Source organism: Cupressus sempervirens, chromosome 8, assembly GCF_028749045.1.
Source record: "Cupressus sempervirens isolate cs-2001-9-10 chromosome 8, ASM2874904v1, whole genome shotgun sequence".
Lineage (NCBI taxonomy): Eukaryota > Viridiplantae > Streptophyta > Pinopsida > Cupressales > Cupressaceae > Cupressus > Cupressus sempervirens.
In genome coordinates, this window is record NC_143125.1 from 400,091,766 (window position 1) to 400,117,068 (window position 25,303).

Sequence of the window (25,303 nt, forward strand, 5' to 3'; positions counted from 1 at the left end):
GAGGTAATGTCATTCCACCTAATGGTTTATGTTTGTAATTTATATATTTCTATTGTGATTTTTGTTGACTAATTGTGTATTTGATGATCGTGAAGGTCGTCAAGGCAATACTGACAACCTTCCAAAGGGACTAAAAAGCTATCCCAGAGAATTTAGTAGGTTGCCCTACTACGAGCACTTACAAATTGTGCATTTGTTTGATACTATGCATATTGGAAAGAATATAACAGAGACATTGTGGAAAATATTGGATGGAAGGTGTGACAAAGAAAAAATTGTCAAAATTTGTAATGACATACATGAATCCAATCATGCATTGAAAAATTTCATTCACTCAAATAGCAACAAAGATTAGATTAATATAAGTGCCCTTCCATGGTTATTAACAGAGCAGCAAAGTGATGCCATAAAAGAAGTCATACAAAAAATTTGATTTCCCACAGGATTTGCTGCGAACATAAGCAATCTCATATAAAAAAAAAGTGAATTTGGGCCAGGGCTCAAAATGCATGATTGGCATACTTTCGTCAAGGTAAGTTATGTTCTTCTATATTTACAATATATTCATAAACTACATGAATTGTTCGTTATGTTATGTTAGAAAACAATGAAATGATTGGTTTATAATTACTGTAGTACGTGCTTCCTATATCTGTCCTAGAGCACTTCAACAATAACATCAAACAAGTGATATACGATCTTGGAAAATATATGAGGTAAGCAGTAATATCTATTCAATTTGTTGTATATATTTATTATATTCGTGATTTGTTTTTCTTGCTATGTAATCTATTGTATATTATTTTGTAAAGTCTCATATCTATATATTTTTTGTGACTTGAATCTCTTAATTTAGGTGGTTATCATCTAAAGAAATCCATAAAGAAGATATAAACTATTGGAAGAGAAGAATTCCTCATTTACTGTGTGAAATACAAAAGTGTCTACCTCCAACTTTTTTCAATGCACAGGAACACTACCTCATACACCTAGTTGAGGAGATTGAATTGTGTGGACCTGTACACACTAGGTCAATGTGGATGGTTAAGAGGCATTTGAAATCTTTGAAGGCTTTGGTTTGACAAAGAGCACATCCTGAGGGTTCTATGGTAGAGGGATATATGGTATACTAGACTATGGTGTACATTACTGAATATCTTCCTAAGTTTGCATCAAATATTCGTGTAGATCACATTTGGGATCTCGAACCTTTTAAAAAATTAGAAGGGGAGTACTTGATGGGGAAAGGTACATTGAGGAAAGTGAGAGGTAATAAATTATAAGATGTTATTGTAATAAATTATTTCTTAATCTTCAAAATAAATCGGTTGTAAGTTGTCTATTTTTTTTTTATACAAGTGCTCGAGAGTGGGATGCACTACATTTGTATATTGCAAACAATCTTGATTGGATGACGGTATGGATTGAACGATATCAACATTCTGGTTGCACATTAACATGGGAAGGTGTATCTTCATTGGTTAAAGAAGCTCATCATAATGGAGATTCGAATGTTACACAAAGGGAAATAGATTTAGCATGTTGTTCAAGAGATTTCCAGGTACGTACAAATTTATTAATCACCCGTATGTTTATCAACTCACGATACAATAATTTTGATATGTTTCACATATTATTGCAGGTTAAACACCACAAGGCTATGTTTTGTAATGGTCAAAAATTTTGCGTCAAAGTGTTGGATGACACGAAGAAAACTTGTGATTCAGGAATAACTGCAGTCTTTCAAGTGACTAATATTTCATCCAGAAATGACTTACATCCTCAAGAGTCTGAAAATCGATACTATGGCATTTTGGATGAGATAATTGAGTGAGACTTTAGTTCCTTCAAATTAGTACTCTTCATTTTCAAATGGTATAGGCTACGACTTAATCCAAATGATCCTGATAGAACTATTATTGAACATGATAATGGATTTACAATGGTTAATACAAAGTCGTTTGAGCCAGTTGGGGATGAGCCTTATGTTCTTCCAAGCCAATGTGAGTAGGTATTTTACTCAGAGGTTCCACATAAACCGGGTTGGTCATTTGTTGTTAGACATGAACCGAGAGGAAGGCCAATAAAGTATAATGCGATGGAAGAAGAAGATACCGAAGAAGTAGAAGATGATGTAGATGGTGATCACGATCGACAGTTATTGGATGATGTTCCTGACACAAATTTTCATGAAGAAGAAGAAGAAGATGATGACGATGATGTTGCTATTGATGATGATGATGAAGATGATGTTGATGTTGATGATGATGTTGATGATGATGACGATGAAGATAATGACAATGACGATGATGGCGAGGAGGATGATGATGACGACGACGATGATGACGATGAGGACAATGATGATGATGATGAGGATGATGATGATGGAATTTAGAGGTATGCCATCAATCCTTAATCTATTTAATATTCATTTCTTGATAGAAATATATTTGTCTTATATATATGGTTACATAGTTTATTCATTATCTATTTAAAAGCTACAAGTTTCAACTACAAATAGAATAGTGCTAATCTAAATTAACTATTAATCTAAATTAATTAAATAAAATATTTAAAACACATATTGATGCGTGAATGTATTGAGCCTTATTTTCTTTTAGGTCAAAAGCATTTGTAAGTGTTTAGTTTAGAAAAGGGAATTCATTAAATATCTATAAAAGGGAGTTGTACCTAGAATAAAATTCATAGGGAAAATATAATATAAGTGCTTACCCAATTTGTTGGTTAATAATTCAAGTATCTCTAACATTTCATTTTAGAATAGGAATAACATTGTATAAGTATGTTGATTTACAGACTAAAACTAGAAAACTTATTTCAGTACATGTATTTGGATCTATGGGATTTACATGGTAAGTAAAAAGAAATCAGTAATCCATTTTAAAATTTATTATAATGGGTTTTGGAAGAAATTACAATTATCTTAATTAATATAAAATATCTAACTGAATTTCAAAATGTTATGCAAGTGGCTTTAGTCTAGGTGTTTCCTCCACCTCCACACACATCAAACAACTTCAAATAGCATGTCCCCAAGGTGACTAAGCCCTCAACTCATCAGCTGATACAAAAACCCAGTTTTAGCCCTTCACTAGGCCTACTTCCCTAGTAGACTTATAATATGAGCCTGATTTAAGTGTTTTATTGTGTACCTTTTAATGCTTTTAATTTTTATGTGATGCTAATGATGGATGTGATTATGATTATGATGTGATTATGCTCACGATAATTGAATTACATTTGCAGGAAATTGAACCCCTTTCAGGATCATCCCGCACAGTCTCATGGATCGACAGGTATAAGTCAATAATCTGTATAGATAGTCTATTTAATACACTTATCAATAGTAAGATTGATGTCTTCTAAGATCTCTCCCATTTGTAGGTACCAACGAATAGCTATTTTTCAGAAGTGTCTTCCTCGAGTGAGGGAAATATAGGAATAGAAGAGGAAAGTGAGACATGTAGTTTATCTAGAACAAGGAGATTAACTAGAGGTCAAAGGACTAGAAGGAAATTCAATAAACACATGAAATTTTTCCTTGCTCAAGGGGGGTCATGATCTTATGATGATGAGACGGAAGGCAACATCGAGGTTCCCTTGAGGTACCAACATCTACAGAAACATTGGGTACCCAAGGAACTTCCTCCAATAAACACTAATTTTTGTGTTAACGAGAGGATATATCGTGTAGCACCATCATCACTACATGGTTTGGGCCTATTTTCTATGGATGACATAAAGGTGTCTTACAACAAAGTTTTTGAATTGATGGAGTATGTTGGACCATGTTATGATTACAAAAGTTGGATGCATATCGTTAAATATAAAAAAGTATGCGTAGGTATGCCCTCTCCGCAAATTATATACATCAACAAGACAATAATCAAAGTAAAAGTGTGGCTATATACATTGATGGAAGGCCAAAAGCAACAGGGAATATTGCGGGTTTTATAAATAGTACAAGACCTGGGTCAACTATAAAGCAACCCAATTGCATATTTGAGGCGCGCGAGGGAAATCATGTATTTATCTGTGCGATAAAATCAATACGTGCAGGGGAAGAGCTTCTTATTGATTACAATTTGAACCGCATAGATACAAATGAGGCTATTATCATGGGGGTGGTACATACTATTAAACCAACTTCTAATCAATGATTCCAACATACCATTTAGTCAATAAATTTTTGGCTAACATTTTTATACTTCATCTTTGACACAGGGGCACAATATGGAGCAACCACCTGGAGGGGATGCTGACGATGCTCTCGGCTCATCTACACATGAGCAGGTAAAACTCATTTGTAATTGTGCAAACTAGATAGAAGAAAAATGTTTTTTTTTTAATGTTGTTTTCTTTATTGTTTTGGAGTAATTTTGATAATACTAATACTATTGTTGTCACAAAGGGCTAGTGGTCGAAGGGAGGGAAAGGAACCTACAGTCCCTCAGCAGCCCCCCCCTGAGGAGGACCCTTTCTATATTGATTTAGCAGAGACCGATGACCCGATCGATTCGATTAAAATTAATTTAAAGAAAATTAGCAAAGGAATTCTACATTTGGCAACCATAAAGCCTATGACTCAACAAATAAAAGATAGGGCATCTGAATTGTTGCACACCTCTGAGTCCTTAAAAGTAAGTATTAATGAAATTTTTAATTATAACAAGAGTTCAATAATGGTTTTTATGTTATGCTCTTTTATGGCATTAATTAAAATATGGATGCGTTGTCTTTACAGAGTTTTTTGCTTGATTTCGAGCCTCGTTCCCATGATGAGGGTGTTGCAGGTGGTTCAGGTAGATCGCATGTTCCATTCCCCACTTCTGTTTTCCATTGAATATATATAGGAATGATCATAATCATTGACAATACATGCTCGAACAATCCTTTTTTTTAATGCTCTAACAACCTTGTCCATGCTAGTCCACGCGTTCTATATTTATGCATGCTCTAACAATTTTATTCTTCAGCTTCACATCAATTGAATCCTACGATGATGCCGCCTCCATCCAGGACAACCACAAATCTCTTTCTGACTGCTGAGTCAGCAACACGCAGCTTACATGCATCGACTGTTGCACCATCTTCTAGTACACAAATCCCTCGTTTTCTCTCTTATGACAACAACAAACAGTTTCTTTTTTACAACTTTATAACATCAATTATCATTTGTTCTTTTATACTTTGATCGTGACAAAGACTTATGAAACTTATGAAACTTTTTGCAATAGGACCTGCAACATCATTTCCTGGATGTTCCTATGTTCCTAGTACGAGAATGGTGAAGGATGTCACATTGATCATCAGTGACGATGAAGGCATTCCATTAAAAGTAGCCAAAGTTCCAGGTACTTTAAAGTTATTATTATTCTATAGTGATATAATAGTAATTTAGTTTTTGATCACTCTTCATCGACTAATGATCCCATGATTGTTTTGTAGGGAATGATCTTTTTTGGAGAAAACTTGGTGATGAGTGTTTGCGAATATTTGGGCCCACCATGCGTACCTGGTGGAACATCATATCCTAACTAAAACCCCAAACCACTATTTTGATTTCATATCATTGCTATAATAGTTTTCCTTTTTGTCCATTTTTTGAACTATATTAAAGGTAGCTTCACTTCATTTATGAGTCTAACATGTTTTTTTTTACTTAAAAGGTGGAATCACCAACGCAAACCATTGAAGGATGATCTTATAGAGAGCATGACCCAACTCTTTGGACCTCGTGCATTCAAGAGAAACAAGCTCCTTGAAAAAGCTAGTTTATGTTTGAAGTATATTAGGGGCCAGTACAGAAAAAATTTACGGGATAACCCCAGGTACGAGCATCTATCCTATGTTCCTGAGGCTGAGTGGCAGGCTCTGATTTTGGATGGAAAGTATAAAGTTGACAAGAAAAATAATATTACACCAGTGGAGAGTACAACAAGGTATGTGATACTATTGAGAATCTAATTATGTACTAATTAACCTCCATATTTATACTATCTAACATATTTCAAACTTTTCATAGATTGCCTGACACATCAAAGGCAACAAAGGCAAGACTAGAAAAGCACGGGACACACAAGCTCGGCTCTGGTGGTTTTTTGAAACCTCAAGCAAGAGTTGTAAGTATTAGTAAATGAAAAATTGTATCAAATTTTTTATATAATGTGAAGGGAAATAATAGGACTCCCTTATTTAGCTCATCAATTATAAATAGGTCAATAGAATATAATAACAGTAGTGGATTTTCATATTCAATATAAACAATTCAACAATTGAAGTCAATACTCTGCAATCTAGATTAGTGAAGAAAACTTGTGATTCACTAATATGACATTATTTAAAATCTCACCCTTGACTGAATTTTCCTCCAATAGTTGAGAATAAAGGCAATGATTGAAAGAATGCAGCCATTTTTATTTCCAAAGAGCTGAACTAACTCTTAACCAACTTAAGAATTTGGAGAAAATATGTTGGTACAAGCAAAGCATACAAACACGCAACATTTATATAGTAGATTGCTCCATCAAAATTGCTCGATTTTTCTCCTATTATATTGTGATGGATATAGATGATTTGCTGTTGATATTTTAACTACCCTCCATTGGTTGATGAAACAATGCAAGTAAAATTCACCATACCACGCAAAAATGCTGGGCTCAGAGTTCAAGAGATGCCTCACAGAAGACGATAAGAGAATTGGCTTTCAACAAGGCTATAGATCCATGGCTGAATGGCTATGAGCTTAAATTAGTGTGGAAGGTTCTAATACTGATGCATCTCAGCCACAGGTAAATAAGCTAAATGAAATTTATTTCAAATTGAATACTTTACCAATTAGTCTATTTGATGTTAAGTTCCAATATAAAGTGAGTATATCTGTTTTAAGCAAGAAATGATAACAATGCGTAGGATGTTGGAATGCAACCTGACAATCCTTCTACACAATCTGTGGATGTCGAAGGTTCACATGATGTGCATCCCAGTGATGGAGGTATACATTTGCTATTAAATTTTTTATATGTAATTGCAATTGGTGTTTGGATTAACATAACATTTTGTATAGCAGCTGTAGAGGATCGAGGGGTTGATGTTCATGACCGTGTTGACGTTGAGTCCAGACAAAATGATGTGGTCAGATTAGGTAAAGAGACACAGTTATGTTATTTAAAATAATTAAATACTTGTAACAATTATAATAAATTATTTTTAATTTAACTCTTTTATTTGTTATTATAGAGGACCCCCCTTTGCAACAACATAGGAATTTGAGATCATCAAGAACAAAGAACAGAACAACTGACGAGGGGGGAATTGATGATGACACTGATGCTCCTCTTAGAGCTTACATAGAAAAAAGAAATAGAAAGAAAAAAAAGAAATGATTGTCACTACATACCTTAATTGATAATGATTGTATTTTATGTCTCAATGAATTTAATTATGTGCTAATGAATGTTCATGAATTATGTGTTAATGCAGAATATTGATGAATGTTGCATGTTAACGAATCTAATGTGTTAATGAATGTTATCATGTGATATTGATTGAATGTTACATTTTATTAATGGTTGAAAGAATGAATGAATGTTAGATGTTAACAGGGAATGTAGAGTGATGTTAGGGGGAGGGGGATGGGGCCAAATGAGCTTCCACCTTCACGTGGTTGGCTCTATTTAGTAGAGAATATTAAACTATTCTCGAAACAAAGTGAAGCTCAATAAGATACTCAAATAACCACCCTACCCCAAAACACATGAATGTGTGTTAATTCTCCATATAGGTTGTGATACACTCATCAAATCCAACGCTTCATAAGAGATCACCACTCTTATATCAATTCATAGTACAACATTTGAACTCCAATGGCTATGCAAGGACTTCATAAGTACAAGGGTTACACATATCAAGAAGGGTTAATGTCGTAGTATGTAGAATGAGAGACTAGCCATATTGATAGTTTGATAAGATGGTTTGGCTCTTCCTAATGGGTTTTACAAATACCACATAATCAAATCATCTTGGATTAGCCATATTATCCATTATTGTTGTAGTATTCTATTTTATATCACATACACTCTCTTTCACAAAAATATTTATGCATGCCCTTAATCTCCAATCGATGCATCCCATCGCTTGGTAACATTCCCTTAAGGCAATTTGTCCAACAATTTGGATATACTATCTATACTCCCATATTATGTTGCGATTCTAGCATGTGTTGTGCTCCATTGGTCTTCTTTTTTATTTCACACACACTACGCACTCTTACTCATTCACACATATCCACACCTTATATTTTTCCAAGATAGAGCCTTTAAAATTTATATTTGAAATCTAAAATTATTTCCATCCCATTGATATTGATATGGGAACCCTAGAGTACTTGTATGAATGGATGTGTATTTTCATTCCCAACTCCTTGTAAATGCAAAGATGTCAGTAGTTCAATCAACAATATAATATTGCTTTATCAATCTTATGCAATCCCTTGCAAGTAGATTAGAAGCTCCACAAAGGGCAGTAATTGCTCCCCCTACATATTCACTACTGCTATGTCAAGGTAACTTTAAGGATTTTATAAATGAGAATTTGTGTGAATGATTAGCAATTTTATCCATTGTGTTGGCACATCATAGCCATGATCCTCTTAATTGAATGAGGTCTTATTTGTGGCATTTGTCCCACCACACAGCTCCTTTATTTGGTTCACCTAGCAGATGGGTCACCCAAAATAATTAACTTTTCAGTCTCAGTGCCTTATTAGTATCACACTTAATTATACTTCTACCTTTGTGAGATATATAATTGTTTTTTAATTCATATAAGTCATTGGATATATAAAAGTCGATATGTCCTCCAAAAATTACGACTTGAGATGAGGAGCTAAGAACAAAATAAATCCAGAATATTTCATTATGTGCCATCCCAATATACAATTTTGTGGCTGTTATTGTTTTAAGTATGAGGTCGATCATCTGGTACCAACAATGCTTGAATATTGTCTTTGTCTTCACCAAAATAAAATTCTCCATCAACATAGACAAATTGCAATTATGATCTGTAATTGTAGAGTGCTCTAAGAGGCCCTATGCAGATCATTTCCACTACATACTCCCACCACATACTTTAGATCTTAATCTTTTCATTGCCTTTGTAGGTGACATGGTAAGTAGTTTTGGTAACAATACTTGCTTTGCATAGAAGATAGCTACTCACTAAAACTACTATGACATCTTCCTTCATCCTCATAGTTGTATAACACGTTATGTATATCATGATTCACTACATACACAATGTTCTTCATTCCTTTCTATTGATACATATCAAGTTCTAACCCAATAGTCTTCCATCGTTGGTTCCTATTACAAAGTTGATGCTGCACAAGGTGAGTCAGAGATATAGTTATTCCAATGGTTCAAGAGTTCTCCATCATTATTTCAGGCATGTGATTCTATTATTCCTGGGAAATGATTTGTTGTGATACTAGATCTCTGATTTGCTGTCTTCATCAAGATATTTTCCCAAAAAAAGGTTGATCAAGATTTTCCCAATTTTTTCCATAATTTTGGCCCACATTTTGTCAATAATTTTTTTCCCCTTAGCATTAGCTAGTAAGGAGGAAAATCAAACTTGTTGACTTCTTGCCTCCAAATTTGACAAGAACTCCACAAGCTCTTCATCTAAAAACATAGTTATTCTTTTCAAACGCAAATATATCACTAGAAATTCATTTTGTTTGGCCCATCACAATAAGCACAACATTTCTCCTTTCCATGTCACTGTTTGTGATTGCTATTACATCACCATTGCCTATATAAGCTGAGTAGAAATGGATCAATCGAGAGCACTTTATTATGAATTTAGCTTTCAAATTGCACAACACTAGTTCTTCTGAATCATAAAAGATGGTAAACAAAACTTGTGAAGCCTAATATGCCACATCTAAATTTATTTTATAGCATTCAATCACCATACAATTGGAATCAGGGAGCTTGTGGTGGGGCCACTGTGGCAGCGACGGCAGTTGGCGTCACTGCCACAGTGGCACCGCCATATTGCTAACCATGGACGTCGTAATTGCCACGTACGCACGTGCATTGCAACGAAATAAGCATCGCATGCATAACGACATCGTCACAATTGATGATTTTGCGTCGCAATTGCGACACATTCACAAACATTGCGACGGACAACGGTGTCGACAGCACCATCACAAGTTTCCATGGATGTCACAATTGCGATGCCCACAGATGAACTGTAAAGGCTCCCACCTCAGCGAACCTGTGGGAAGATGCTGACACCACCCCGTCGCAATGCATGGTGAAGACGTCAAAATTACGACGGGAACCACATCCCTTGCGACAGGAGCAATGATGGGATAGAATGTTGAGCTTGTGACAGATAGGTGTCAAAATTGTGACGTCCAAGAATAGACGTCGTAATTTGCGACTAAAAAACAATGACGTTTGCTACCGTCGCAGTGGCGACACATTTGCATCGCAATTCTGACACTTGGCCATCGCAAATTGATGCCAAATGTATTAGTGCATCAACACATCTCACTAGCCTATACCGAATGTACAATCTGACTCTGCAACAATGGTGAATGCTCCCAAATGAAACTGTACCAAGTATGGAGAATCCACACACTGTACAACTCTTGCAGTCAACACAACTCTGCAAATCACTGGCCACTATCTCATAACCATAACTCCGATGCACTGCTGATGGTGACAAGACATTACAAGATAAATAGCAAGAAATGGAACCCAAACCTAATTTTCCATGAACAAGTGATACAACCCACTATGACTGACCACTAGCTAAGTTAGGAGATGTCATAGCCAAATGAGTAGAATCAATAACAACAACTGCTGAAGCATCACTCCCAAAATCCTGCTCTAAGTTATGTATTATCAAGCTGTCAACTGGAGAACCTATCGCCATGTCATGCCCATCACAACTCTCATCCCGAGGTGTCAAACCATCCCATAACTGATGACAAGCACTATGAACCAAAGTACATCTGTTTATCATCATCTCATCAACATGGTCATCAAAGGTAAATTGATGAGCATACCTCACAATGTAGTGCCGATGGAATGTGCCAATCTCAGTCGATGGCTCAAACTACAATCCAGATGAAACTAACTGCAATCAATCACTAACCAAGTTGGAATTGACTACTACCTCCGAAGACATTGCCAAGGGAGTAATACTACTAGAAAGAACCATGCCAACTGCCATCTCACCAATATCACACGTGATCTTTGATACAACATCTCTAGTCTTTGTGCCATTAGTACTAGAGGCCACCACCATGTTAGGCATACCACAACAATTTGCTGCAGCACCCAACTCAATTGAACCTAACTTTAGTGGGAATGAATCTGATATGCCAATGTTAGTATCAAGGATGGATGCATCCCCATCTCCACTGTCTCTAACAATCTTGACCATGGACATCCTCAAATCACTAGACACTACAGCTTGTGACTATACAAAATTTGGTAAAGATTGCAGTCGCTCCAACTCCATGGTCACCTTAGTTAAATGAAACTGTGACTCCTTGAAAGCCAACTGTGTACTCTCAAGAATCTCAAAAGTCACCTTGAGTTGCTGAGTAAGCTCACTCACGTCATCTTCCTTGGACAATAATGCATCATATGCTGTACTCCCCCACTTTGTAAGATAATCTCTGTCGGCTACCAACCGCATATAATTTTGTCTCAAAATCCGAATAGCCTCCCATAAAGAGTGGATCTCTGTAAAGGAAAGATAACTGCCTTCTTGCTCATCACTAGTAGGAGAACCCCATCCATAAACTACTAACAACTAACGAGCAGCATCAAAATGCTAGCAAGTCATAGCAATGTCTCAGTCACTAACTCTCAACTGATTAGACACATGATGGCACTAGCTTGACTATCTCCTACAAACCTCGTCTGATGCACTGTCTAAAGGAGTATCCTCAAAGTTACTAGTTTCTAGAGTATTACCATCCATATCCTGTGAATCAACTCTAAAGCTCATATCAACATACAGAGTATCAAAAACTGTAGCACTGCTATCCAACTCCTCTGTACCCAAGGAAACTAAGTTTTCAAAACTGCCCACTACATCTCCTGGATGTCATTAGTGCCAATATGATCCTGGGACTCATCTGTACACACTGCCAAATATGAAAGATCATCAACACATTCCAGCAAGTATGGTTGACTAGATATATGAACAAAGGCCAACACCAGTGTATAAAAACTAATACCAACATCAGACAAGCTGCTAGCACAAGAAAAGACAACATCGTGCAATCTACTAATCAAATCCATGATAGCACCCAAACAAACATTGCTACCAAAAAGTGTTAAAGATCTCCAGACAACTGAATCCCAAATGCCAATATAACAATCTTGAGTCCATACCTGTAAACTAGAATCAGCTGGTAACTCAAGAAAACTCCTCACCTGAGTAATATGGCCAATACCAACTAACTCCACATACCTATCATGATGAGATAATGAAGTCACAATACTGTCTTTGTTCACTTTCATCTAGCTAGACAAATCATGTGAAGTACTACCAGCCTCAACCTCATGTGATGAAGCATCTAACTGTGCTTGGTACTCTTTCTCAGAAAATTCATGAATGCTCAATGTCTGCTCATCTCTACCAGGTATCTCACCACCATGCACAACAACATCCTCATAATCATCATCTAAACCCACTACGTTGTAGTCACTACTTGTTGTAACTATACCATCCTAAATACCTGTGACATCACCCTTTGATGACCTATATACAATTATCTCAATTTGAGTATCAAGTTGACCATTACTATCAATCTGCATAATATCATTTCTCATTACCTCTTGTGGCAGAGTAGAATCTGAGACCTCTACCTGGCTATAAGCTAGTTTCTCAAACTCCTCATGCAAGTTCTTGGGAATTGTGTCATCTGTCCTATGAGAAAGTCTGCCAAATAGAAATCTAGTCAACTTATCCACCTTAGTTGGGTTAGACAGCATGTCATTCATCATACGATGGTGCTTAACCAACTGTTTAGACATGTCATGGCTTATTTTCCTAAGTTTATCTTGAATGTCTAAATAACCATCCTTTCTACTATTTTGACTTTGGATATCAATTGTCCAAGATCGTGTCGTCTAAGACTCCGTACTATACCTATCCATTCTAGATAAAGTAGAGTGTAACCCCAATATGTTATAACTTCTTCAAACACCAAGAATCTTTATACTTTCGTTGTTTGACATTTTGTCAAACACTTTGCAAGCAAGAGGTCGTATGACTGATATAATTTTTCAGATTGCTGCAAGGACTCTTGTTTCGATTTGCATCAAAGAGAATGCTTACAAAAAGACTCCAGATTGTCTAAACAATAACTTAACATGAATGTGCAACTAATTTGGAAATATTCAATACAAATATGAGACTTAAACTACTTGCAATATGTAGATATAGCAACTAGTAATTATGACAAATACCTTGGATGTCTTGGAAGAATTTTTTTGCCATCTCATCTGGATAAGCCATACTTTTTCCTTCATTGGATTTTTGACTTTTACTTTCAACTGGAGGTTTGATCAAAATTTCTTTATTCTTTTCTTGCTGCAAATATCTTTTTTCTCTTTCACTTAGTTGCATGCGACCATAAATTTTGACATGCAACTGATTAGAAGCAATATGCAACCATAAATTATGACATGCAAGATCTGGGTAGTTGTCAAAACTAACATGCAAACTTCTACAAACCCTCAGGCTAGCAAGATCATAGCTCTGATACCACTAAAATGTCCCTTTTCTAATTTTTATGTAATATTTCAAGCCTCTAATTAGATCTTTAAGATCAAACAACCAATCTTTCAAAGATCCACCAATTTCTCAATAAACCCCAAATCAGGTACGCTGAAAATAGTGCCAAAAACTTCACAGCTTCACATATTATTAGTAAATCTGAAAGTGGAAATTTTTACAAAAATTTGAGCAGCATAACAGCCTATAAAATGAAATTTCTAGATTTTTATAACATGCACACAATAGCTCCCAAACGGAGGACAAAAACAATGCTCATCGGGCTCTCGAAAATAGCATAAAATAGCTTGGAATCACCACGAAAACTTAATAATCTATCATAGAAGTATAATCATATCCAAATACATATTTTCAGCTCTATTTTAACATCTAAAATGCTGAAATACAGCAGCAACCCAAACTGATATGAAATACTCAACCGGAAACAACAAACTCTTACAAAAAATACACCCGAAAACCCACAAATCTACACTGTTCAGCACAAAGGCAAACTCTATATGAGCATGCACATGGAATGGCTTCAAACTCCTATCCTTATCCTTCCTAGAAACCTACAAACTCCCGTTCTTGGGTCTCCTTCTCCACAGGTTTGGCAGCCTCTGAAGAATAACAAAGAAATGAGTGAAAATCAAGTTTTGGAATGAGCCCAGAATGCCTCCAAACCCCTTAAAAGAGGGCATAACCCTAACTCACGTCCAAGAGGGGTTAATAAAACATATTTTAATATTTATTAGTCCATTAGCTTCCAAAGATTATCCCCTTTTTTTAAAACTTCACCTTTTTGGGCCTGGTTGCCTTAGAAAAGATTATTATTTTTAATTATTTGAAAAGGGACATGACATATCCCTACTTATGCATTAAGTCTTTTTAGAATACCAGTGAAGTTTTCATAAACTATTGATAAAATCCAAAGAAATTTTCTATGGACTGGAATTAAGCAAAAGAAGAGAATGGCTCTGATTGGATGGGATCAACTTTGTAAGCCCATCAAAGATGCAAGATTGGGAATCAGGTCTATACAAAGCATGAATAAAGCTCTTCTAGTGAAACAAGGATGGAGAGTTTATCACGATGATAAGGAATTGAGTACTATATGGAGACATAAGTATCTCTTTAATTCCAATTCTTTAGCTAATTTCCTATCATCTCTTGATGTTCTTTCCCCTTCTACTATTTGGGGAGCTATGCAGGGAACTAAGAGTACCTTAGCCAAAGGTTGTTCATGGAAAATTGGAAATGGGCAAAAGGTTAGATTTTGGGAAGATTTTGGTTAATGGATCATCCTTTGATTAACTAACTGACCTAAAGTAGAAGAGTACAAATTAAGGGCTTGCTTGAGATTTCTAGCTTCCTTAACTTAAAATTTACCCATGAAAATGGTATCATCAACAAATTGACCATGAGAGCAAGTCAAAAGTTGGGAAGAAGGCTGTAGACCTTCAATATCTTATTGTTGGACCAATTTCCAATGTTAAATCTTATGGAGAGTTTATCATGATGATAACGAATGGATTACTATATGGAGACATAAGTATCTCTTTAATACTAATTCTTTAGCTAATTTCCTATCATCTCCTGATGTTCTTTCCCCTTCTGCTATTTGGGGAGTTGTGTAGGGAACTAAGAATACCTTAGCCAAAGGTTGTTCATGGAAAATTGGAAATGGTAAAAAGGTTAGATTTTGGAAATATTCTTGGTTAATGTACCATCCTTTGATTGAGGACTTTGAGGATACTACTCAAATTGACAGATCCAAGCAATTGTATGGGACTCTTGTGAGACATTATTGGCATAACAACACTTGGGTACCTACTTGATGTTGACCAAGTTTTTTATAATATCCAAATAATTTTGAATTCTTTTTCTTTGTATCCCTATCAGGAGGATATGATGATATGGAATGCTGATCCTAGTGGTTAGTTGAAAGTTTCTTTTGCTTTTAAATATAAGGAGAAAGGTAATCAACCTTTATGGTCTTAAGCTTAGATAAAGGGTCTTGTACAAAAAAATAAATATCTTTTATTGGATTTTGATTCAAAAAAAAAATTCTCACACAAGATAATTTGCAAAAAGAGGTATTAATGTGGTAAATAGGTGTATTCTATGTACTCTTTGTTGACTTTAAGAATAGTTCAAAAACAAATGATCTCTATCTTCAAAATCTCCTTTACATAGAGTACACCTATTTACCACATTAGTGCCTCTTTTTTACAAATTATCCTATGTGAGAAATTTTTTTTGAATCAAAATCCAATAAAAAATATTTATTTTTGCTATGAAACCCCTTATCCAAGCTTGAGACCATAAAGGTTGATTACCTTTCTCCTTATATTTCAAAATAGAAGAAACTTTGAACTGACCACTAGGATCAGCATTCCATATCATCATATCCTCCTAATAGAGATACAAAGAAAAGGCATTCAACATTATTTGGATATTATAAAAAAATTGGTCAACATAAAGAAGGTTTACCCAAGTGTTATTATGCCAATAATGTCTCACAAGAGTCCCATATAATTGCTTGCATCTGTAGTATCCTTAAAGTCCTTAATCAAAGGATAATCCTTTAACTAAGAATCTTCCCAAAATCTTCTTTTTTTTCCCATTTCCAATTTTCCATGAACAACCTTTGGCTAAGGTATTCTTAGTTCCCTGCATAGCTCCCCAAATAGCAGAAGGGGCAAGAACATCAGGAGATAATAGGAAATCAGCTAAAGAATTGGCATTAAAGAGATACTTATATCTCCATATAGTACTCCATTCCTTATCATCATGATAAACCCTCCATCCTTGTTTTACTAGAAGAGCTCTATTCATACTTCATATAGAATTGATTCCCAATCCTCCATCTTTGATGGGCTTACAAAATTGATCCCATGCAATCTGAGCCATTCTCTTCTTTTCCTTAGTTCTAGTCCATAGAACATTTCTTTGGATTTGATCAATAGTTTTTGCAATGCTTGAGTCAAAAGATTATCATTCCAGCCCATTAATTTCTCGTTAAATTTCTTTATGAGATCTTCCCAAAAAGAATCAAGAGCTTTTAGACCCAAGGGAAAACCCAAATAAATATAGGGAAAAGATTCAATTGAGCACCCAAGAATTTTAGCAATTTTGTTCTGTCTTGGGATAGGGTTATTAATAAAAAGCAAAGACCTCTTGTTCCAATTAACAAACTAACATGAAGTAGAAGAGTACAAATTAATGGCTTGCTTGAGATTTCTAGCTTCCTTAACTTCAACTTTACCCTTGAAAATGGTATCATCAACACATTGGCCATGAGAACAAGTCAGAAGCTGGGAAGAAGGCTACAGACCTTTAATATCCCCTTGTTGGACCAATTTCCCATGTTAAATCTTATGGGAAATTGGTCCAACAAGGGGATATTAAAGGTCTGGAACCTTCTTCCCAGCTTTTGACTTGCTCTCATGGCCAATTTGTTGATGATACGATTTTCATGGGTAAAGTTGAAGCTAAGGAAGCTAGAAATCTCAAGCAAGCCCTTAATTTGTATTCTTCTACTTCAGGTTAGTTGGTTAATTGGAACAAGAGCTCTTTATTTTTTATTAATATCCCTATCCCAAGATAGAACAAAATTGTTAAAATTCTTGTGTGCTCAATTGGATCTTTTCCCTGTATTTATTTGGGTCTTCCTTTGGGTCTAAAAGCTCTTGATTCTTTTTGGGAAGACCTCATAAAGAAATTTAACAAGAAATTGGTGGGCTAGAAGGGTAATCTTTTGAGTCAAGTTGGTAAAATTACCCTCCTTAAACCCTGTCTTCAAAGTATCCCTACTTATACGTGGAGTCTTTTTAGAATACTAGTGAAATTTGCAAAAACTATTGATAAAATCCAAAGAAATTTTCTATGGACTAGAACTGAGGAAAAAAAGAGAATGGCTCTGATTGCATGGGGATCAACTTTGTAAGACCATCAAAGATGGAGGATTGGGAACTAGGTCTATACAAAGTATGAATAGAGCTGTTCTGGTGAAACAAGGATGCATAGTTTATCATGATGATAAGGAATGGAGTACTATATGGAGACATAAGTATCTCTTTAATGCCAATTATTTAGTTGATTTCCTATCATCTCCTGATGTTTTTTCCCCTTCTGCTATTTAGGGAGTCTAGAGAACTAAGAATACCTTATCAAAAGGTTGTTAATGGAAAATTGGAAATGGGCAAAAGGCTAGATCTTGGGAAGATTCTTGGATAATGGATCATCCTTTGATTGAGGAATTTGAGGATACTACTCAAATTGATAGATGCAAGCAATTGTATGGGACTCTTGTGAGACATTATTGACATAACAACACTTGTGTAAACCCACTTGATGTTGACCAAGTTTTTTATAATATCTAGATAATTTTGAATTCCTTTTCTTTGTATCCCTATCAAGAGGATATGATGATATGGAATGCTAATCCTAGTGGTTAGTTCAAAGTTTCTTTTATTTTTAAATCTAAGGATAAAGGTAATCAACCTTTATGGTCTCAAGCTTGGATAAGGGGTCTCATACCAAAAATAAATATCTTTTATTGGATTTTGATTCAAAATAAAATTTTCACATAAGATAATTTGCAAAAAAGAGGCATTAATGTGGTAAATAGGTGTACTCTATGTAAAGGAGATTTTGAAGACATAGATCATTTGTTTTTGAATTGTTCTTACAATCAACAAGTTTGGACCTCTATTCTCAATTATTGGAACATAACTTGGGTTCATCAAAATAATGTTGAAGTTTGTTTTAAAAGTTGGAGATGTCCTTCTAAGGATACTAATGTTTAGTTTCTATGAAAAATTACTCTTCCTCATATTTGGTGGGGTATCTGGAAAGAAAGAAATAACATAATTTTTAGAAATAAAGAAATGCTAGGGTGGGTGCTAGGACAAAATATTGTCAGGGCAATAAAGGAAAATTTTAAGTCTCAAACAAGATGTGATCATAACTTTCAAATTGACTCTCCATTTTTATCCAAAAGTTCAAATCTTTAAAAAAATGACCCAAGATTGATGGCTAGATGGAAGGCTCCCCCTATTGGATGCCTTAAAGGGAACTTTGATGGTGGTACAAAGGAAAATCTAGGCAAAGAAAGTTGTGGAGGAGTCTTGAGAGATCATATAGGTAATATAGTAGATGCCATTGCATTACCTATAGGTATCTCTAACAGTCAAAAAGCTAAGGCAACTACTACTCTGTATACTATGAGGTTAGCAGTTCAAACTAGTTTTACAAACCTCTGGATGGAAGGAGATTCTTTAAACATTGTTAATATGATTAATGATAAAAATTATATTATTTGGTTGATTGAAGAAAGTGTTATGGAAATTAAAAATTTAATGAATAAATTTGAAAAAGTGGTTATATCTCACTCTTTCTGTGAAGGTAATGCGGTGGCAGATTGGATTGCCAACCATGCTGTCCAAATGGGATATAAGATGATGTGGAATGGTGAATTATGTAGAAATGTGGATTTAAAAATCCTTATTAATTATTATACAACTCATGTGATAGTGGGAAATATTTTCCAAGATTAGTAATTAAGTGATATTTGGGAGTGGGGATACGAATGTTAGTGTTCTCTCCCCGAGGAAGTACATTTATGTGATTTTAATCCTGGCTTCACATGTATCTATTTTAATGCATGCCTTAGTTGTTTCAATGAATGTATTGTCTTTGATTAATTCATCTATTCTTCATCTCCATTTGATTCTAGCTTATTGTAGTAATTTAAAGTCTTTGGATATGGGTGGAGAATGATGAAAATAGGAGCCAAAAAATTTCAAGGCATGGAAGGCCAAAGATAATGTATGGCATATTCCACATAAGGGAAATATTTCCACTTATTTGGAGCATCTCAAGGGGTTTAAACCTCATGTTACTGAGGAATTTTTCAAAAATTGGATCGAAGATAGGGTTTCTCTACATGGAGTGATAGTGCATTTGATGGAAGAGTTCATAGCTAAGGTGAAGGGTTTACCAAAGGAAGGTATTAAGTTCATCAAAGAAATGAGTATTTCAAATGTGATGTTTAAGAAATTTCCCAAAATGGATGAAGAGGAGAAGGACCTAGAGAAGAATGGCAATTTTTATGACCTAGGTCAGATTAAGGTCATCTAGTAGGATATGCTCTCCTATATTCATGAGTATTTTATATTAGATGGAAGAGCTAAGAATGTGCATAAATTTCATTTGTGTTCCTTAATCACTTTAGGCACAAGGATAGGCTCTCATTTCCTTTTTATTTGAGATTTTCTTTACTCCAAAGTTTGCAAGCTCATAGGAAAAAAGAATCACGTCCTATTCTACATGAAGGGTTAATTTTACTTATTGAGGATTACTATAAAAGCAAGGCCATTGTGTCTTCTCCTCCTTCTAGAAAAAAGAAGGGCTTTGTTAGTGAAACTTAATTTATGAAGAGTAAGGGTGATGATTGTGTTAAGGGTCAAAGGAGGAGTTTGAAGTAAGAAACCTAGAAAACCCCTCAACAAAATGTGGAAGAGATTACTAAGTCTAATATTTTAGAGAATAAGGAAAAGGAAAACTTGGAGGAGGAGGAGAACACAGATGTGGGAGAATTCAGCTCCAATTTGAAAGGCTAACCTAGGAAGTAAGGGCGAAACTAGTAAGGATGAAGAAGAAGAGAGTAGAGAGAAAAATACAAAATCAGGTAATGTTGGTGAAGAGGAAAATTAGAGTGAGCATTCCAAGGGAGTGAGGGATGGAAAAGAAGAAATGGTGAAGGAAAAAGAGGATCTTTTTTATTTCAATGTGAGGGAAGAGGCAAGGATAGAGAAGGAAGAGTCTTTTGGTAGAGCAGAAATGGAGAAGGAGAAGAATGAGTCTATTCAAAGGTATACTATGCTTTCTTTTCTACATACTACAAAGCTCAGAGCTAATACCTCTCTGCAAGCTGACTCATAGGTGTATAATGAATTAACGAGTCTGAAAAGGAAAATTGAAAAGGTGCAATAGAAACAAGATATTGACCATGAAAATATCAATTAGATGGAAGTGTAGGTGGGTAATATGCTAGAGAAACTAAAGGAGTATGAACAAAAATTTCATTTGCTAATCAAAGAAAGTGGCAATAAGATGGAGCAGGTTACTTCTTGTATTTGTGCTACTGCTGCAAGTCTTGGGAAGTGCACCAATGAATAAATTATGTCTCTAGGGGGACCAAGTAAAAGAACTAGATAGAGCTCTAGGAAAAGGGTAGCTGAGGCTATTGGAGGTTCGGCTGCTAATACCATTTAAGGCATTGTTGAGATTGGAAAAGAAGTGGTCAAAATGATAAAAGAGTTGCAATATCAACTAGTAGTGGTTTTTTTTAGTGGTCTTGGTATTTGGTCACTAATATTGGTTATTTTTTCTATTTTTAATCTGTTGTTAAAAGTAGGCTCTAGGTCCTTGTAAAACCTGGGTTCATTTTGTGGATTTTTTTGTAGTTTTAGGTCCCTGTAAAACTTGATTTTGCTACTATTTAAACTATAGGTTTCAGGTCCTTGTAAAACCTGGTAGCACTTCATGGTTTATCCTTTTATTTACTATTAAGTGTTTTGGGGTCCCTTCAAAACCTATTTTTACCTTAATCTAAAACATGGAAACCCAACTTGGGAAAACCACTAATGCAACTAGTTACAACTTTTCACTCTTCTAAAGTGAGCCCTATTAGGAGCCAACCCTATTAAAAGTTACAAAACACATGGTTAAGTGTGACTCGATTAGAGGATTTGAATCACCTTTTTAGGAGTGACCTTGTTAGAGGTCTTTAGAAACTTCAATCTAGAAATGCCACCTTGTTAGAGGATTTACAAAATGATTGTTAAGTCAACTCTATTAAGAGATTTCTTTATTGCTACAATTGTTAGAGAGTAACAATGATTAACCTGATTATTGAAGCAACTAATTTTGTAAATTTATATCTCTATTATCGTTTATCATCTTGATTCTCCTTGATCAAAATATTCTTTGTAGCTCCTTGGATGTTCTATCTTTTATTAGACATTCTTCTTATTTCATATCTTTTCTTTATCTTCTTATCACACATTTCAACCCACAACTTGACCTTTCATATATATGAGACCCAAATCTCAAGAAAACTTAAATACCTTTCAAAAAAAAATTTAACATACACTAGGTTGGCTTGTATTAACCATTTAATTTACAAAAGTATTCTGTTGACAATTAGCTAACACTGAAATAAGTCACTTGGTTAATATTGAATTCCTTTGGTAACTAACCTAACTCGGTTAATACTAGCACCCTTCATTGACTGACCTAACTTAGTTTATACTAATTTTATTTGATGACCAATTGAACTTAGTCCCTTCTGAATTCTTTTTAGTTGATACTGGGGTCTTCTTCAGTGCCTAACTGAGCTTGGTTAATACTAGTTGTGCTCGGTAAGAGTGTGACATTTGTATAACACCAACGAAAATATAAAATTGAATAATTATTTTCAATATTGTGGGTGTTATCCCCACCCCAATTTTACCTTCACCTTAGAGGATTTCTAGGTAACCAAATATTTGTATTATGTTTTTACATTGTTGGAAACTTACAATTGGAATAATTATTGTCTTTTCATTTATGTCAAATCTATTGATAAGATATATTGTTAGCTAATCTAAATGCCATATCTATTTGATTGATGACAAGGATTTGAGAAGTTGTTCATAAAAATAAAGGTTGAGTTATGAAAAGGAAGTTACAATGGACATTTGATTAGATAGACTTTAATAAAGAAAAGTGATTGTTTATGTCAAGAAACCTAATCTAAGTTGAGAAAAAGTATCAAAATATAGTTAGTGCTAAGAAAATTAGTGTTGACCAAGCACTAACATAGACTAAGAAAGTCATTTGATGTTGATCTAAAAAGCTTTATAAATATTGAGTATCCCAGTGATGACCAAGTGCCAGATTTTAGAGATTGTTTTAGATTACAGTAAAAGAAAGTTTTGAAGGGGCCCCGAAACCCTTTTAACAAAAACAAGAAAGAAAGGCAATTAAGACCACCAGGAATAGTCTTGAAACCTACTAAAAAGAAGAATGAAAAATAGGTTTTATAGGGACCTAAAACCACTAGCAAAGTTCAATAAAAGTTTTACAAGGACCTAGAACCTGAAATAAAGTTTTACCAAAAAATAGAACCATAACCAAATACTAGAACCAAAAACATAGACCAAAAAAAGGACCTATACATGAACAGAAACAACACAAAAGACCCAAAGCTTCTATTACAATTTTGTAATCATCTTGATGGCCTCCTTTCTAATCATAATAGTTTTTTAAATGGAGTTGGCAGCCAAAGTCACAGCAACTTGCAAGGCTTTCTTCCTCAAACTTTTCCTTGTCCTCTTACTCAGGCCCTCCAAAGAAATAGTATCTTCATTAACTCTTTTTTGAAAGCTAGCTACAGTAGCACAAATGTTTGATGTTATCTACTCCATTTTTGTACCACTTTCCTTGATGAGCATTCTAAGATTTAATTCATAATCTTTAAGTTTTTTAGGGATATCTCCCATTTGCATCTCCAAGTGGTTAATTATGGCCCGATCAAAATCTTGGTTGTGTTGCATTATTTCCACTTTCTTCTTCAGCCCCATAATCTCATTATAGATCCAAGAATCAACTTGGAGAATAGAGTCCTCTTTGATCTTGGCATAATGTAAGAAGGAAAGCTTGTTGTCCCTCTACGGTGAGTCACAAATGTCATCAGTACTCTCATGTAGAAGGGAACCAACCTTTTCCATTTGTTCCTCCCTATCCATCTGGAGCTCCTCTCTGTTCTCAACAGGGGCATCTTGCTGGACTAGATCCTCCTTTTTTTGTTCCCCAGTCTCTATAGTAGGAGTCAAAGCCTGAACCATATGATCCACATCCTTCATAGTAACTAGGTCATCAGTTAAGTTATCGTTGTCTTTAACACCCCCCCCGGACACAGTCTAATTACCTGTATTGTCAGAGATGCTCTATTTTGAGTTACCCTTTGATGTATCCTCCTCTTTTTCTTTATCAAAATTTCCTTTTGTTTCTGGATATCCCTCCAAATTTGAGCTAAATTCCCCAACATCTATCCCTTCCTCTTTTTCAAGGATATCCTTCTTACAATCCTCAGAACTCTCTGACTCAGACTCCTTCTTCCTATGGGAAAATAAACTTTGGAGCAATAAAAAATGCAGAAAGAAAGGGAATGAAATTCTATCCTTGTATCTAAAGTGGTTTAGAAAAACAAAATAAAATTTATGAACTCTTTTGTTCCTACCATCCAAGATAAAGTACTCACGAATGCAACAAAGCACATCACGCCAGATACCTTTAATCTGCTCCACATCAAAGAAGTCTCCACTCTTTTCTAGTTGCTTCTCCTCATCATCCATCTTCAAAAAAAATTTATAGACTGCATTGGAGATACTAGTCTATTTTGAGAACTTTATGCCACCCGTGGGGAGCCCCGTGACCTCGATAATGAAGTCCTTAGTAAGCTTCACAGTGACTCCATGGAGAGTGACTCTGTCATCAACCCAATTTTTAAATAAAGTGGTAGTGATATGGGGTTTGAAGCCATGTAAATGCCCTAGATAACTAACCACCTTCCCTTTTTGAAGAATCTTCCAAACATCCTGATGAGCCTTCTAGTCATCACATTTTTTGGGTTCTTATTTCTGCGGCTGACCCCCCATTTTTCCAAGCAAACACAAAACCAAAAACACTCAGATACAGGACGTAGAGAGGTTGAAAGGAAACCAATTTTTAGTTGCATGATTTGGAGGTTGCCTTTTAGAAGATATGTGCTAAGACCACATTACATTCACATGAATGTACCTCCTCGAGGAAGGTAATCTGATAGTCATAAGGCCACTCCACCAAATCATTAAATTGCTAATCCAAACAAATATTTCCCACTTCAGAGTGAATGGCTTCATAATTAATAATCATTTTAAGATCAGCATGCTTTTTTAATTCCTCATGCCACCTCACCTTATGCCCCGTTTGAATAGCAGAGTTGGGTATCTAGTCAGCAACACCATTGGCCTCGTGGTAAGTACGGAAAATGACCACCTTTTCAAATTTCTGAATTAAGGTTTTGATTTCCATAATCGTAGCTTCAATCGACCATGAGATTGCATTTTTATTATTTATGGTATTTATAATGTTCAAAGAATCACCTTCCAACCATAATTTGAAATACCCCAAATTGACAGCTAGTTTAATAGTATAGAGGGCAGCAGTAGCTTTAGCAATGTGGCTATTAGATTTACCAATAGGGATAGCAATAGCATCTACAACATTACCCACCTCATCTCTCAAGACCCCTCCACATCCTGCTCTTCCTAGGTTTCCCTTAGTAGCCCCATCAAAATTTCCTTTGATCCATCCAAAAGGAGGCACCTTCCATTTTATACTCAATCTTGGATTATCAGTTTTTAGATTGGACATTTTA

At 35.1% G+C, this 25,303-nt stretch overlaps 1 pseudogene; it reads right to left on the bottom strand.

The window, feature by feature from the left end:
* LOC149542974 (uncharacterized) overlaps positions 1-23,747 on the bottom strand; it is a 119,459-nt pseudogene extending 95,712 nt beyond the window's left edge.
* Between the last annotated feature and the right edge of the window lie 1,556 nt (positions 23,748-25,303).